At 36.7% G+C, this 16,038-nt stretch overlaps 1 long non-coding RNA gene across 2 annotated transcripts in view; it reads right to left on the bottom strand.

Annotated features, from left to right (window-relative positions):
• Window positions 1-348: 348 nt before the first annotated feature.
• Window positions 349-16,038, bottom strand: part of LOC128147516 (uncharacterized) — a 178,869-nt gene continuing 163,179 nt past the window's right edge. For both annotated transcript variants that reach the window (XR_008237034.1, XR_008237035.1), the window contains 2 exons: window positions 964-1,146; window positions 349-463 (listed from right to left, as the gene is read on the bottom strand). This is a non-coding gene — a long non-coding RNA (uncharacterized LOC128147516). The remainder of the gene's footprint in view (window positions 464-963; window positions 1,147-16,038) is intronic.

Here is a 16,038-nt window from a genome sequence, read left to right as displayed (position 1 = left end):
GGATTCATAGTACACAAATGGCATATTATTTGTCATAAAGAACCTTAAGAGGGGCAGACATTGTTTAAAGCCTTTTGCAGATATTTGAATAATCTACTTTAACAGTCAAACATTCTGCTTCATATCATTAGATTATGGTCAAAACCAGCCATTTTAATTCATTCAACATTGCCTAGTTTTTTCACCTTTCTTCAATCTAGCATAAATCTAACAACTGAAATACTATTTCATGGGCCACCAGATCATGGAAAAATTGTAACAGATTGTTTTGATGGACTGAAGTCATGTTCTATGAGCATAATTACTATGTCTTTGTGGCATCTGACAGCGATACATACTCACCTAGCTGGCCTACTTGCTTGATAATGAAAAGGACTCGATAGTATTGCTGGCTCTGCTCTAGTGACCTGTTCTGTGATGCTCAACAGGTCCAAGTTACCTCTTTGTGCCTTATTTTGCTTACCTGCAGAAAGACAAAACCGCCATACATTCCATTAGGACTCTCTAAAATCTACAAGTAAAAATAATGTTGTGATTTTATTTATTAATAAACATTTATTATCCTTACTAACAGAACAAACAGAAGCTCTATTAGTACTGCATAAACTCATAGTACCAAAAGACAATTTTACTGCCATAGACTGTAAGTTTGAACAAGTATATACAAACAAATTAGTAAGACAACTGTGAGCATTCACAGTACATGAATTAAAATCTCTTAATTACTTGGTCTCTAAAGCAGTTCTTTTAAGTAATACATAACTCTGAGCACTGGCAACAGATACCAACAGTTACATACAAATATCAAATAGAGAAGCTTCCTTAATAATTATTTTGCCTAGTTTTTAGAGTAGAAGAATTGACGATGTAATATGGAGCAAGACACCACTGACAACTCATGCATCATTTGAGCAATTTTATAGGAACTGTCCCCCTATTGTTTCTGTGAGCTTTCAGCCTTACCAAGAACTGGTAATTGTATAATCCATATAATCCAGTCGTTCTCTACATTACCAGGTGTTGGCTGATACAATGAAGCAACTAATTCCAAAAAGTGGCTCCTTACTGCTTTACTTCTGCACTTCCTGTACACAGGGTTCATTCTTCCTGCCATTAATTTCTCAAGTGCCAAGCAACTGAGACACACTAAAAAAAAGACATAAGCATGTCATTTACTTACTGACTTTTCAAAAAACTCTGGTAAAAAATACTCTGCTTTGTTGCTAAATTCTTCTGAATATATGAAAATTTGGATAAATACAGTTAACTTTTCTGAATATTAGAATTACAATAGTGACACTATAAACCATAAAGGGTTTCAAGTGCAGGGCTTCACTGACCCTGAAGTAATGCGCTCGCTCTCTCACAGATTTCTCCTCTCCCCGACAAATTTCCCCAGCACAAAGTCTATGATGCTGTTATTACATTCCTTTGAACAGTGCAGCTTGTTGCAAACAATTTTACTGGTTAATTCAGTTGGCCTGATTGAGTGAGAACAGAGCAAGAGACATCTTCATCCTCATACTCATTAGGTTGAACTGGATTTTACAGGACAGCAGTAGATACTGGGAAATCATTTGTAATTTCAAAGCCTGAAATTTTGCCATGTCTTTGAAGGACGTAAAGTAGGGGAAGGCTCTTTTTGTCTTATCCCCCCCCCCCCCCCCCCCAAGCAGCTTCTTACAATGAGCAAATATAGAGGAAACCTCTGTTTTCTGCTAGCACCACTTTTTCCATTAGTATCAAAACATGAAACCCAAAGGTCCCACTAGATGACAAATGAGACTCCTCTTGGACCCATGCATCTGAAGAAGTGATCAAGTCAGTCTTACAGAGAACTTCTAAAGAGATGGTATTTGTTATTATAAGAGCAGATTCTCATTATTTGGTGTCCCATTATAGCCCCTTCTCTCCTTTTGAGCTCTTAGGCTCTTATAACGAGAAGTGCACTTGCCATCTAACTTCCTGCTTTTTATGTTGTTCAACATTTACAATGTTCTTCAAAACATTTGCCTATGCTCAGTGAAAAGAAGTTAATCAGTCAAACCAACTGTGGGAAATAATAAGTTCTGCACCTGATCAAGTCTGTTATTTAATGAGGTAGAAGATGAGGGGATCCTTATTCAGGAAGTCAATAAATTATGGATTTTTCTTACATAGAGAACTACTCATGAGTTAGAGATACCCTTACTAGAAATGAAAGAGCAAGGGTCCTACATTTTACATTAATTAAAGCAAGGTTTCTTCTCCTTTTCCTCTTAAAAATATAGTCAAGTTAATAAACACTAGCATCCTCAAAATGAAATTATAAAAGTGAAAATTCTACAGGAAAACTTGATTACATTTTAATTACATTTAATAGATGTTTAATGTAATAAATTAAAAAGGAGAAAGAAAATAGTGTCCTACTATATTTGCCAAATTCATTGCCTAAAAGGGATATGTTACTACTTTAAAAAATATACTTTTTTATCCCCTCTACATAGTGAGCTTTTTTGATTGGCTACTTATTTTTAAACAGCTATAATTAAATAGCAAACATCTTTAGTTAAATTATTTTCTAAAGAATGTTTATGGTATTTTCCTCCTCTGCAGATTCTGAATTATATTTTCTTTGTAGAAATAAAAGATACATGAAAACAAGTCTACCCTGCAAACCTTTCTTTAGCTGCATCCTCACCTTTGGAACAAATCACTTGAGTAAAGATGAATGGTATGAATCAAGACTGCATTTGGAATAAACTCACTTCAGTTACACATGCTTAGAAGACCCCAGAAAGTATTAATATATTGATCACAATTGTTTGAGATAATGGCCAAGAAACTCTCTTGGCGCCCATGGCACTAGCAAAATCTTTAGAAAACATAGTTCACTGCTTAATAAGACTTTACAATCCAAGACAAAAAGAGCGCGAGAAAAAGAGGAGAAAGAGACTATTTGCATTAATAGCAATGAAAGGAAATTAAAATTCTTGAGGCATTTCCTCCCCCTAAGAAACATCTTCACAAACATAAAAACATTCAGAAGGCACCAGTGCCTTGCAAACTTCAAAGCTCATCTTCTGGGATATTTGGAAATTCCTGATTTATGTATTTATAACTACTAAAATTATCCAGAATAGCACAACCTGCCCTTCTCCAAACTAACCAAAACCCAAGCATGGGAAATGTTTCCTCTTTCACCAACAGCATTTTGGATATAAGAACAGTAACAAGTCAGCACTTTTTGTATGATCACAGACAGCTAAATACCAACTAAGAACAAAATGCTGAAAGATGCACTGCCTCCACGTGCTGCCGTTTTTATGACATATTACTCATATGGCCAGGTTTTCAAGAATTCTTTCCCATTTAGGCACCTATAGCGAAGGAAAGATTTTTCAAAACAGATTTTCCCCCACCAGAACAAGAAGCAATAGCACATCTTAGCATCTTCTGAACAGAAAGCCCTTTCCCAGGAAAAAGTATCTGTAGAGAAAGTACTTAGTTCTGTCTGGCCCTGTATGATGATCATCATTTTAATAAGAATGAAAATACAAGCATGACAGAGAAGATGCTGTTCTTCATCAGATGATATGCATGACAGCAGGTGCACACAGATAACAGTTAACAAAACCCAATTTTGCACCAATAGTGGCTCTAAGCTGGATATTTTAACTTTGCAGCTTATTTAGGTAGGTAGTTAGGGACTTCTTCGTTGTTCTTTAAAGCCTTCCTAGTCTCATTCCTTAATATTAGAAAAACAACCCTCAAATCCTTTGCATTGACGCATATAACTTCTGAGACGTGCCTGATCCATGGGATGTTATACCTTAATCAATATACCAATATCATGTCAGTTAACTTCATTAAATACAATTCCATTGCTCCTAGGTTGTTTTTTCATATCTTATTCTACCTTTTTTCCTTGGTTCACATTTTCTTATGTTGCCTTTAACATACCAACTTAAGCTATTGCTTAACAGTGCTACTTCTTAGCAGAGGTTTACTGCTAAGTATCTTAAACAATTACCTATCATTAAGCAGGTGTGAAGGTAGAATTGAACTTGTTGGGATGAACTGCTGGATAAATACTTAGCCAACATAAATAAATCCATAAGAAATTGATCTTCAGTACCTTACGTGAATTACATCAATAAACCACAAGCATGTTGTGTTAACTCAGAAGTCATATACAATCCTGAGTTATCTACATTTCATTGATTCATGTCCATAGATCACACTAAACGCAAAAAACTTATAAAAGCATAAAAATGCAGTACAGAATGAAAAACCTAAACGTCTAAAAAACCAACTGGTGCAGTCACTTTACTATATAATATAAACAAACAAGCATACAATACTTGAGGTGGGAATAAAATGTGACAGAACATTATTGAGTTGTTATAGGCAAACGGCTTGAGCTGTGCAACTTAGAATCCAAACAGGCAGCATTCCCCTGCTTGCAAGAACTCAGTAAGGTCTGGAATGCACTCCTTTAAAGGACAGAAATCCTCAGATTCTTCTCAATCCATGTATCACTCTGGTTTTGTGAAATTTCACTGGGGATTTCTAATAGTGTGCTTTCATTAACACAAGAAAGATATCTAGGACAGCTTGAGAAAATTAATCTGTCTCCTGGTTTCTAATGCCCTTTCCCAAACCAGTCCTTACAACTCTTACTCTACAGATAACAAAACAAACAAGACCTTTGCAGGTTTCATATGCAGACAGGCGGAGAACATATTCTTAACCTAGTAAAACCAATTAAAAACATAAACAAAAAGGGAAGATGTCTTCCAAGTGTTAAACTCCAATCCCCTTACAACCTTCTATCTGGACTCACTTCCAGCAACCTAGATGACCCCTTCATTGTCTATCTGCACCCTTTCCTACAAGTAGCAGCCTCTATTCTCCCAGATGCCTTTCTCAACTTTTTATGACACTGGGTAGAGTAGAATGGCTATAAAGAAGTACTAAACCATCTTATCACCAACTGTTCCATGAGAATTGTTGCTGTTGGGTCTAAGAAAGTCAAGGAGAAGGACAGAAACCTGGTTTAAATATCCCAGCAGGTACCAACTGAGCTGGCAACATTGATATAGGCGCCTCTGTTTCTGACAGTGATCAGGCACCAAACCATCCAGGGAGCTTGTAGAGAGGAAAGTTAGAGGCTTCCTAGATTACACATCACCAAAATGTGGTGTTTGGAGGTCTCAGTGATAGGCTTATGCACTTAATGACTTTTGCAGGACTGACTCTTCACTTATTTCAAGTTAAACTAATGACAAAATATCACATAAGTAAGTTAGTTCAGGCTTAGTTTTCAGATATTTGCACAAGGAAAACTTCTAGGGAATATCATCAACAATTGCGAGACTTCTGTCTGATGCTGAACATCAGTCTCACAAAGCATCCTTTGAAGTCAGTACAAAAAGTCTACCTTTGAAGTAGCAGGATTTTTGGTTACTTGTAGCTGCCTGAGTTTTCTACTTGATTTTTCATTTCCTTCCTCTAGCTGTGAACAACACAGAAGAAAGAAAAATATTAAGACATTTTCTGCCATGTAGGTTCAGTTCTCAGACCTATGACTTATGCAGGAGATGACAAATAGGAATCTACACACAAATGTAGAATGAAGTAAACATCCAAAATGTATACGAGAAGAGGGGATCTCTTCCCTTGATTGATACTGCCATTTAATTTAAATTGCTTTAAATTAATGGCCTGTTATTTATGTAATTGATACCTACAAGTTGACCCCTTTTATTATCTTTCTCCAAGGATTTAAAATATTGGAAAAAAAGCTATTCCACAGCTTGTGAAGTTACAGAGAAAAGATGTTATCGCTTATCAGAGGGAAGCAGACAGGGTGATTTTCATAACACTCAGCTATTTCAGTACAATAACAGTTAATTTTACTTAAACCATCTTTCTTTCTCATCTTTTTGCTTCCACTGTTCTCCTATCCTTACAGCACCAGACATTAGAACAGTGAATGGAATGCAAAGCTCTTTCTGCCCTAGCAACACTCTCTGGCTGACCTCAAAAGATTAACTATGAGAAGCAGTAAACATCAGATCACACCTGAGAGAAGATACCATCGTATTTACTATGAGGAACCTGAGGTATACACAACTTTACGTTCTTAAATAAATAGCAAAGTTGAACTCAACAGGTCTGGTATGTGCTTCAGCATCATATTTTACTACAGTCCACAACTGCAGGCATCTGATAAACTGAAGCAAGTTCAGCAGAGGGCCATCAAGATGGTCAGGGGCTGGAGCATTTGTCCTGTGAGGAGACACCAAGGGAACTGGGTTTGTTCTGCCTGGAGAAGAGGTGGCTTTGGCTTAATAGCACCTAACAGCAGCCCCTCCAATTCGGAGGGACGGTGTAAAACACATGGTATAAACAAGGGTAGGAAGTGGGGTGAAAAGGTGTTTGGCTGAAGCTGAGCCTGTGGAAGGGGGAGGAAAGGTATTTCTCTAAGGGTTAAATTGTTTGTATGTTCTTTTTTTCTCAATATATGATTCAGTAATTAAGTTTGCGTTAATTGCCAATAAATGAAGTAAAATTCTATGAGTCAAGCCAGCTTTCTCCATGACAAATATGCTATGATTTAATGAACTATATGCTTATATTAAATTCAGATTAATTTTAGAAACCTACTGCTGCATAAAAATACTTTCTCTCAATGCCAAGGTGTATGCACGTTTCACTACAGGAGTAAAATCAGCCCATGCCAACACTGTACAGGACAATACAAACTGATAATGACTTCCCAAATGACAAAAACTGTGTGCTTGACTGCATATGCATTAACTAGACAGCACTAATATTGTCATTAGTATTATTATTTCCTCTGAAGTACCAAAGGTAGATATTTTCTTGAAGTGTATGGTTAACATGCTTGGAAGCTGCATCCACTAATAAAGAATTATTAATAGAAAAAATCACATGCTACTAAAAACTTCACAATAAAGTTAACTCTAAGGTGGACACCGGAAAAATAAATAAAGTCAAATTTGATCGTGAAAAACTGCTTTTCAGTGAAGAAAGAAAACTGATGATATATGGTGCAAAATGTTTGTAGTTAAGGTTATTTTAATTATGTGTTACTGAAAGTTTGTTTACCAAAATGACAATTTCCTCCCTAGCCAAAAAAAAAAAGCGGGGGGGGGGGGGGGGGGCGACGGACGGGGACGGACACAGGACAACAGTGGTACTAGCCTTATCAGAAACCACAGCTGTGAGGTCTGAAAGTACTAAAAAATTCCCTTGTATCAGTAAAATGACAAGAACTGATTCTTATGAACTATTAATAAGCCCATACTTACAAGTATTTAAGCAATGCTCTCTCTACTCAGAGCTGTCAGACATAAGGCGACAGAGAGAAGAAATTATTTCAATGATTAAGCCCTACATACTGCTCACTTTGGATATCAACCAAGACATGTATCTCATGTTTGGTTTATTCTGATGGTTTCTGAAAATTCTAGATACTGCAGTTATTAATAATGGAATTTGGTTTTCAGGTAGGCTCCAAGCTGCCCGATGTGATATTGCTGATCATTTCTGTCCTCAGTTCTGTCAGGATCCAGAAACTTGGCAGTCCTCTGACTACTATTACCTGATCTGTTAGACATGACCAGAACAGGCCTCAACTCAAACACAGTCCCTGAAGTAGTAGCATCACCATCTTCTAAAAAGTTAAGCTCATACAGTGTGGAATAAACATATGTTCTATTCCATCTGTTATCTGAGAATATTCATGTTACAGATAATTCTCAGGTGGATGGCAAACTCTGCAATGAAACTTGTTCATTTTGCATGGACTTATCAAGATTCGGTAAAGCCAGAAAGAGAACAAAGGAATAAACATGACTAATCTCACAGTTCAGCATGGGGAAGTGATGGAGACCTGGCTTCCTCACTATGCCCTCAAGAAAACTTTTAAGTAACTTATCCCACGTATCCCACATTACTAAACCTTGTCAGTCTTCAGAATTCCACTGGAGAGGGAAGAGCTGGATTTCAATCTTTGCTGTCAGTGCTCCTTGTCCCAACTGCTCAGCATTTCAAGAACCAATTGACAAAACACTCAAGACATCCTTGCATTTAGTGTGATGGGGCAAGAGCTGGGCAGGAACTTCCTATTTGTCTGCTACAGCTATGTCAAGACAGTTCCAATGGAAATGCATGGATATGTCCACAAATGTGGGGGTTTGCGCTTTTTTTGCCCCAAATAACTCCTATATCATACAGAATAACTCAGGTTGGAAGGGACCTCAGGAGGGCTCCAGTCCAACATCCTACTCAGAGCAGCCAGCTGTGGGGTCAGGCCAGGCCAATGCTTTGCCCATGGGGAGTGATTCCATAGCCTCCCTGTTACCACCTGTCCTAAAGGTTGGTTGACAAAGCTAGCATATTTAGCTGTATTTGCATGAGGGTAGTTATCAGGACAGCTATGACAAAACTTTTTTTTTTTTCACACCACCAAATAGCCAGACCTGTTTAGGATACATTTATAATGCAGATCTCCCACTTGAGCCACTTCTGAAAAATTCGACATCTTTTAAGTTACCTGTGCCTCACAGACCATCACTGGGCTTCTGCACATGGTTCTTTGTTAATGTGCTGGCTTCCCTAAAGCTAGAGAGCACCTTTGAGCACCACATAGCGCAAAAAGCACAGCAATCTGCTCTGGAATATAGAAGGTCTGTTTCACCAGCATGACAGCATCACATCAGCTAACCATGAAAACCATCCAATGTCTCCAGTTTGCTCACAAGCATAGTTTTAAAGATGGCAAAGGAAAAAAAACAAATTAGAAAACAGCCACCGCTAGATACTTTTCAAAATATGACATAAAGCTTCAACATTTACCTCTGAAATTTAAACAAGACTGAAATAAATCCTACTGTGTATCATATTTAGATACATTCTTTAGCATGTCATCTTAGACTTCAGAGTTCTTTTCTACAGTTTAATTAAAAGATTCAAAAGAAATAAAAATGTAGTTTGCCTTTTTATTATACCTTTGTAGAAAAGGGATAATAGTAAACTTGGAATTTAAAATTTCCAGTGTAGTGTGGTCTTCCACATCACCATTTGGCTTCCAGTTATGGCTGTCACGTAAACAGCTCTTAATATGCCTGCAAATTCTCAAAAATGACAGATCAGTGACATCTAGTTGCAAAACAATTAGCTTTACAATTCAGGTCAAGTAAATATGGTGTAGCTATACTATACAGTATGTACCTGCATGGATTGGTACATGCACACATATGAATACAAAGAGAGGGAAAGGGAGTGACCACACACACCGTGTTATTCTGACACTATGCAATCAAAAATTAATTAAAAGGATCCATGCAAGTTTATTAGCTATTCTCCAGTTTACATTTATTGACATATTCTTCCTCAATAAGTAAACTGCATCTCTTAGAGCTTCCGAATTCAATGTAAAGGGGAAAAAAAAAAAAAAGAAATATTTTTAGAGAACTATCAGACGTATTCTTTAATGGATATTCTTTAATCAATGTCTTTGTTTAAAAACAGTAGTATAAAATCATTATTAACACAAGTACTGGTGATCTACATTCCATTAGTCCATAAAACTTGATAAACTATCGATAGTTCAACTGTCATCAGCATTTTTTTGACTGCTTTATGATACAGTTAGATTGAGTAGGCTGAGCTTTAATTCCAGTTTTGTAATAATGCCCCTCGTAAATGTGACCTGGCTTTCAAATCACTACAGCTGAAAAAATTAAAACATACTTTACTGTGAAAGAGCATAAACAAATCATTTTCACTTCACACTACTAGCATTCATTTTATTTTTTATGCAGGTACTCTTTCTGTACCTTTAAATACTTCACTGATTATTTGCCTTCTAGAAATCAGGAATAAGTAGTAAGTTAGGTCAGAAATTACTGTCTATGTCTGAACTTTCATAATTGACAGTCTAAAGACTGCATACATGCTGATGACAAACCCACCTTTGTATATTCTTTATGATGGGAACTCTAAGCATCTTTTGTTTCTATGGTTCTGAAAATTAACACCATTACATATTCCCCTGAGAAAGTGTCATACATTTGCCAGTGCACAAACACTCTACTCTTTCTATTTTGCAGGAGGGGAAAGGGTTAGAATAATTCAGGAGAAAATAAACCTAGGTGAGTAATAGCAGGTTGATTTACATAAGAAATTACTAAATCTTGTCAGCTAATGTAAGCTTTAACTCAAATAAAAACCCAAAATAGTAGGTATAGGAAACAGATTTTCAGAATGAGCAGAATAGTAATGAAAAAATGTCTATGGGGTTTTATTAAAAATGCATTGAAGAGGACCACTGTCTTAACATTGAACAGAAAACCTGATAGCAGATGAAGTAATAGCTATTATTTGTAATTATGATCAGTATAACAGTAGTACTCAAGGATTCCACCCTGCTCATCCAGCATACACAGTGGAGAGAGCCCCAGACCCGCAATTTTAAGCTACATACCAAAAAGAAAACAAAAGGGCAAAAGGAAGGAGTTATTACCGTTATTTTAATGATGGAGAACCGAGGCGTGGAACATCAGTGCAGTCCAGAGTTAATGTTTACAGGTCACATAATGTATCTCTAAAATTTTAACATCACTCTAGGCCATTAGAAATGAATACTTCAAGACATTCCAGCGAATAACTCTACATGAACAGGACAAACGTATTCATCATTTGCATTTTCAGATAGCTTAAATTTGACCTGTGTTCCTGTGTCCAGTGTTTCCTATTTGCTGCAGCTAGATCTTTTATAAAAACATCTAAAAAATAACCAAAACAATAAACCAAAAAAAAAATGCACATTCTTCCGTCTTGGATTTTAATTAAGACATTGCAGAGAAAATCTCCCTTCAAAAGTACCACTGGAACTGGTAAGTGGGTGATGACAGAAGGCTAATTTAAGTAAAAACAATAACGCAAGACAACTATGTAAATGTAGTGCCCATAAAATGCCTCTTCTCTATTTTATCATTTAATTAAGAACTGAATCTTACCAAAAAATCGTTTTTCTGTGCAGAAAAAAGGTTTATTAGAAGATCAAAAGCATACGCTCTTTTTCTTTTCATCACTACTTTTCAGCACAGTATTATTAAATACTTCATAAATTCAGATTAGAAACTGAGCAGTTCATTGGAGGCACTTAAGGCCAATTATTTAATAATAATCTAAAACACTCAAATACCACTGACGTTAAAACTTAAGAAGTAATTATAAAGTACACCACCAAGTCGGAGCAAAAGAAATCATGATACTACCAGTTTCTTCACTGTACTTTATATTTTAATCATTACCATTCATATGCAAGATCTTCATATTCACACAGTCCCAATAATAGCATTTTCACTCTGAAAGTTAAGTTCTGGCTTGCAGTCTATCCTTAGTCCTCTTGGTTCCAGCACTCTGACTCCTTACCAGCTGGTTGATAATACTTAACAGGTAATAAGCTCCACTAACAGAAAAGAAGCTCTAGCTCTCCTCTCTTTATTGATTTTTTCCTAGTTGATCTCAGTCCGTACAAACAAAACAATCAAACAAAACACAACCCTCATTAACAGCAACAACAAAAAAAATTCAAAATAATATGAACAGGTATCTGTTAGCAAATCCACATTCTTGTCAGAATATGTATGTATGCCTTCTCAGCTCCCTGTAGGATAAGACAGCAATCAAATTACTTATATTTCTCTTTTCTTCCTACTAGGCCTTTCTTCATGAGTAAGATGGCAGTGCTTTGAAAGGTATGATTTTGCTGCAGTATCTTTGTACAGTTAAAAGGAAAGCAGCCTGTGTGCCTGAAGGATTTCCTAAAGAGCCTATACCTGTGGAGAAAAGAAGAGACTCCTGCAGACCCAGTGCGTGTGAAGTAGAGAGTCACTCTTCAAATACAGGGTGTTACAACGGACTTGATACAACTTTGTAAAGGAAGTTTGGGAGAGTGTGGAGAAACTTGTCAGAAGATTTGGTTGGGGATCACTCTTATGACCTGAAAACTCTGCCATCTATTTATCAAAGGTCATAGTGATCATCTTTACAAAGAATAAAAAGGGAATAATGTACCCAGAAGCACAAGGGTTGGTCCTAGAGAACTTAAGGAGTGCAAGGTTCAAATATTGTGGGGAAGTAGCTAATGAGGAGGAGAGTATGTTTTGAAAGCACGGCATTTGAAAATACAGAGATTCAACTCATCTCAAGATGATGGCAGAGAAGACCACTAGGTGAACCTTTACCAGGTTGAAGAAGAGTCCTAATTCCTTCAGCTCCAGGAGCTAACAAAGATGACTGAAACTGAAGAAACTTTTTCTAATTTCTGCTGTTCAACAGAGCAGACCAAAAATATAAATCATCATTCCAGTCCTCCAGAAAGTCTTTTATTCCAAGGATTTTATATATTAATACATGACCAAATGAACTGAATAAAAGGCCTGCCTCCTGTATCATTAGGAAAGGAAAAATACAGGAGATAACAGATTGCTATTAGTATTAGTTTTAAATCATATAGATCCATTGAAAACAATGGAATCATGACACTGTAAAACCAGAGTTAGGCAGCAGGGAGTTATTCATCGACATCTGTTAGCACAACGATCAAAGACGACAAATATCTTAACAAAACACTCAGCTGGGGAGGAATGATGCCGATTTACTTGAGCTGAAGGACAGTGTTCTGTGTTTGACTGGAGACAAAGCCCTATGCCACACCAGATACAACAGTGAACATTTTAGTTTCTACTATGCAAGCACCTTCTTTCTAGTTTACATTACACGTTGCTTGTAAAGCTCACCATATCCCACGGTATTTTTCAACCTTGGGACTTGCAGTCTGCTACAAAAAGCTTTACTTTTCCCTTAAAAAAGAAAAAAAAAACCCCCAAATCAAACAAAACTTATGGGGTTTGGTTTTTTTTTTAGAGATTTAACAATGAAAGAGCTCGGAGTACCAAACCGTGAATAAAACACTCTACTACTTTGGCAGATTCTACAGCATGTTTTAATTGATGCATGTCACTTCAAGCAGGTCTTAAGGTCTGTTGACTTGCATGGGCCACTGCTTCTGCACTTGGCTCTGGACTCGCATGCTACATAGGAATGCAGTGAGCGTTTTAGAAAGGCAGTTGATTTACAGTCTACAAAACCAATATAAATAAAACAAAATATTTTTGATAGGAAACATGGAAGACTTTCCCTAACAGATCCCAGCGTCATATCAGTGACACCTTGTGGACCTTCTCCTTTACCAAAGTTCAACTGTTTAGGCCAATTCCCTTCTCCTTCAGCAATCTTACAGGTGCCTACTTCATTTTGTATCTGCCTTTCTTTACAAAGGCTGTGAAAAGGCAGTTTCCATCACAAAGTTTTATGAAAGTATTGACTAAAACTCCTTTGTCAGTACATACAGTACCAGTTGGCTTCAGGAGGTTATTACTCATAGCATGTTTATGGAAAGGAATTTTTAAAAAATCTGTAACTTTTTGTAGTGAGGATCACACAATTCGCTTCTCAATCTCTCAGAAGGTTCTAAAAATAAAACCATGTTTTGTAAGACAGCAACGTCACATCAATGCTACAAAAACGACTTTCACCGTGATATTATTCCTGGGGAAAAAAGGAGAGATTTCAACAAGCTTCTGGACTGAGTGTTTTTCTGCTACATAATTGCAGCCTATAGCTTCCATCTCCTTCTATCATAATCTTCCACATCTAGCTGTATATACATGAACTTCTGGCAAATCTTTCACCAACAATCACAGTACTGTCTGCAGGTGCAAAAACTTTTAATGCCCTGGAAATCTAGACAATAAATTCGCATAAGCTGTTATTGACATTTGTGGGAAAAAATGGTGTGTATTCAACCAGTGTTTCTCCCTCCTACTCTCCTGGCAACCCTTCATTTTCAGGGTGCTGAAATGGAACATAGATTAGTTGCAAGTAATTTGTTTTCCCTTTTCTTCATGGAATTATCTAACTGCAACGGCTACTGTTAATAACTAATTAAAACTTAAATTGTATACTCTAAGGACATAGTCACATTAAAATGGAATAGAAAATAACGCCTGGTTGCAAATCCTTTGTTTACAGTGCAGCTAATCATCCCACAGAGCTGGGATAAGAAGGGTCTGCATATTCCCCTGGTATGAGAAAACGAGTGCAAGAGCAAAGGTGGCTGAGTCCTATGAGTTCTAGCTGGCATGGAAGAAGTCTCAATCCAACAGTGTTTTGGCCTGAGGGCAATGGAATCAACTTTGAAGAATACTACCTCATCATGTGCAACACTGTAAAATTGCAGACAGATGCGAGACAACTTGTAAGTTACCTTCACCCTAAGATAAGAAGAGGTCTGATTGTGAGCCTGATGTAAATCTTCTTAGGCATTAAAAGACTTGGTACTTTTTGCTGCTGTCTGAGCCAGAGATCAATTTCTGGATGACCCTGATCTTGAGAAGATGTCTTGAAGGATGGGTCTAAGATCTATCATTACAATCCTAGAATTGAAATTTCCTTTCATGTGCATTCTGTGGGCCTGGATGCTTAAAAGACTGGCAGATGCTCCATGTAAAAATTATTTCTTTTCACTTGGGAAGAAGAATTCCACATCTGCCGATTAAAAATATTTCATGAGAATATAAGGAAGTCATTGTACAGGATCAGGGGTCTATTTAGTCTAATTTGCTTTCTCATAGGACCAGATGCTATGGATGCAAAAAAAAAATCTTAGTTCTGGCATTTGGTATCTCTGCAAATATAATCCATCCCCTTGTGCGTGAGTTGTAATTATCTTTCATTACATGATCACAACTGTTTTTCCCAAAGAACTCCAGTCTCAGTTATTGCTGAGAGTGAATGCTGGTCAATTAAGCACCCAGCAGGTATTATTTTGTTTAATCCTTATTGTTCTTTATAAGACATGTTAACATGTCAGAATATTTATTGCACGCTATTCAACCATTAGTTTAATGACAGAATGATTAATGCTGGATGAACTTTTCTGTGTCTCTCATCCTTGTATTACTTCAACACTTTGCAAAAAAGTAATGGATTAATCTCCAATGTACCCCTATAAAATGATACTGAATTATTATCCCTAATTTACAGAAGAATTAAAAGAGAGCAAATCACCTTAGCACTGAAAGGTAAGTAACCTTATTTGGATGGAGCTTCTGAAAATCAGATCTTAGGTTTGGTAAACAAAACTAAAGTACACGCCATTAGAAATCCCTCCTGTTGTCTAGTCCAAGTGACTTAATTTGCAGAATGCAGATGCTCTACTGAATGAACAAAACCAAAAATCAGCTGAGTAGGGCAACCTCTCAAATCAACCTCTGAGATCATCCTCCTTCTTTTCTCTTCTCTTTGATCTACTATAAAACTTAGAGTATCTGCAACAAATAGGGCTTAGACTATATCAGACACCTTCTAGTACACTACCTTGATTCATCCATTTAAGCAGGTCCACCCTGTTGAATGAAAAAGCATAAAACCCCTCAAAAATGGTATGCAAATGTGCCATATAATAATATACCATCTTGCATACACTCAGAAGAGGAAATTTAATAAATGTGTATCAAAGTATACTGTGATCAACAAATATAAATCAACTCTCTTGTCAACAATACACAAGCACATGATCCTATACAATAAAAGTCAATACATATTTTGACACTGAATTCAACAGGAGCAGAACTAAATGCCACATACCTGTTCAATGGAGATGGGCTGCTAAACCAAAGGTTTAATTCCAGCATTCTTCTAAATTTGGTGGGCAAATGAAATATTAGTATCTATCTCTGCATGTTTACAGACATACGATCTCATGCTTACATTGTAATTCTTTCTAGAAACATAATTATTTAAGGTGCAGTTCAAAAAAGATTCTATGACTGCCTTCTTCACTGAGGTAACTCGAGTTGAACTTAAATAAAACAGTGACTCAGAACCATGGGGAGCCAAATTTGTAAATATTAATAGAGAAGTCTTTCTCGGGAGCTGGCTTGCTGGTGAGAA

Source organism: Harpia harpyja, chromosome 10 (assembly GCF_026419915.1).
Source record: "Harpia harpyja isolate bHarHar1 chromosome 10, bHarHar1 primary haplotype, whole genome shotgun sequence".
In the NCBI taxonomy this organism is placed as follows: Eukaryota; Metazoa; Chordata; class Aves; order Accipitriformes; family Accipitridae; genus Harpia; species Harpia harpyja.
The sequence above is the reverse complement of the archived record's forward strand: the minus strand, read 5'-3'. Positions and strand labels throughout refer to the sequence as shown.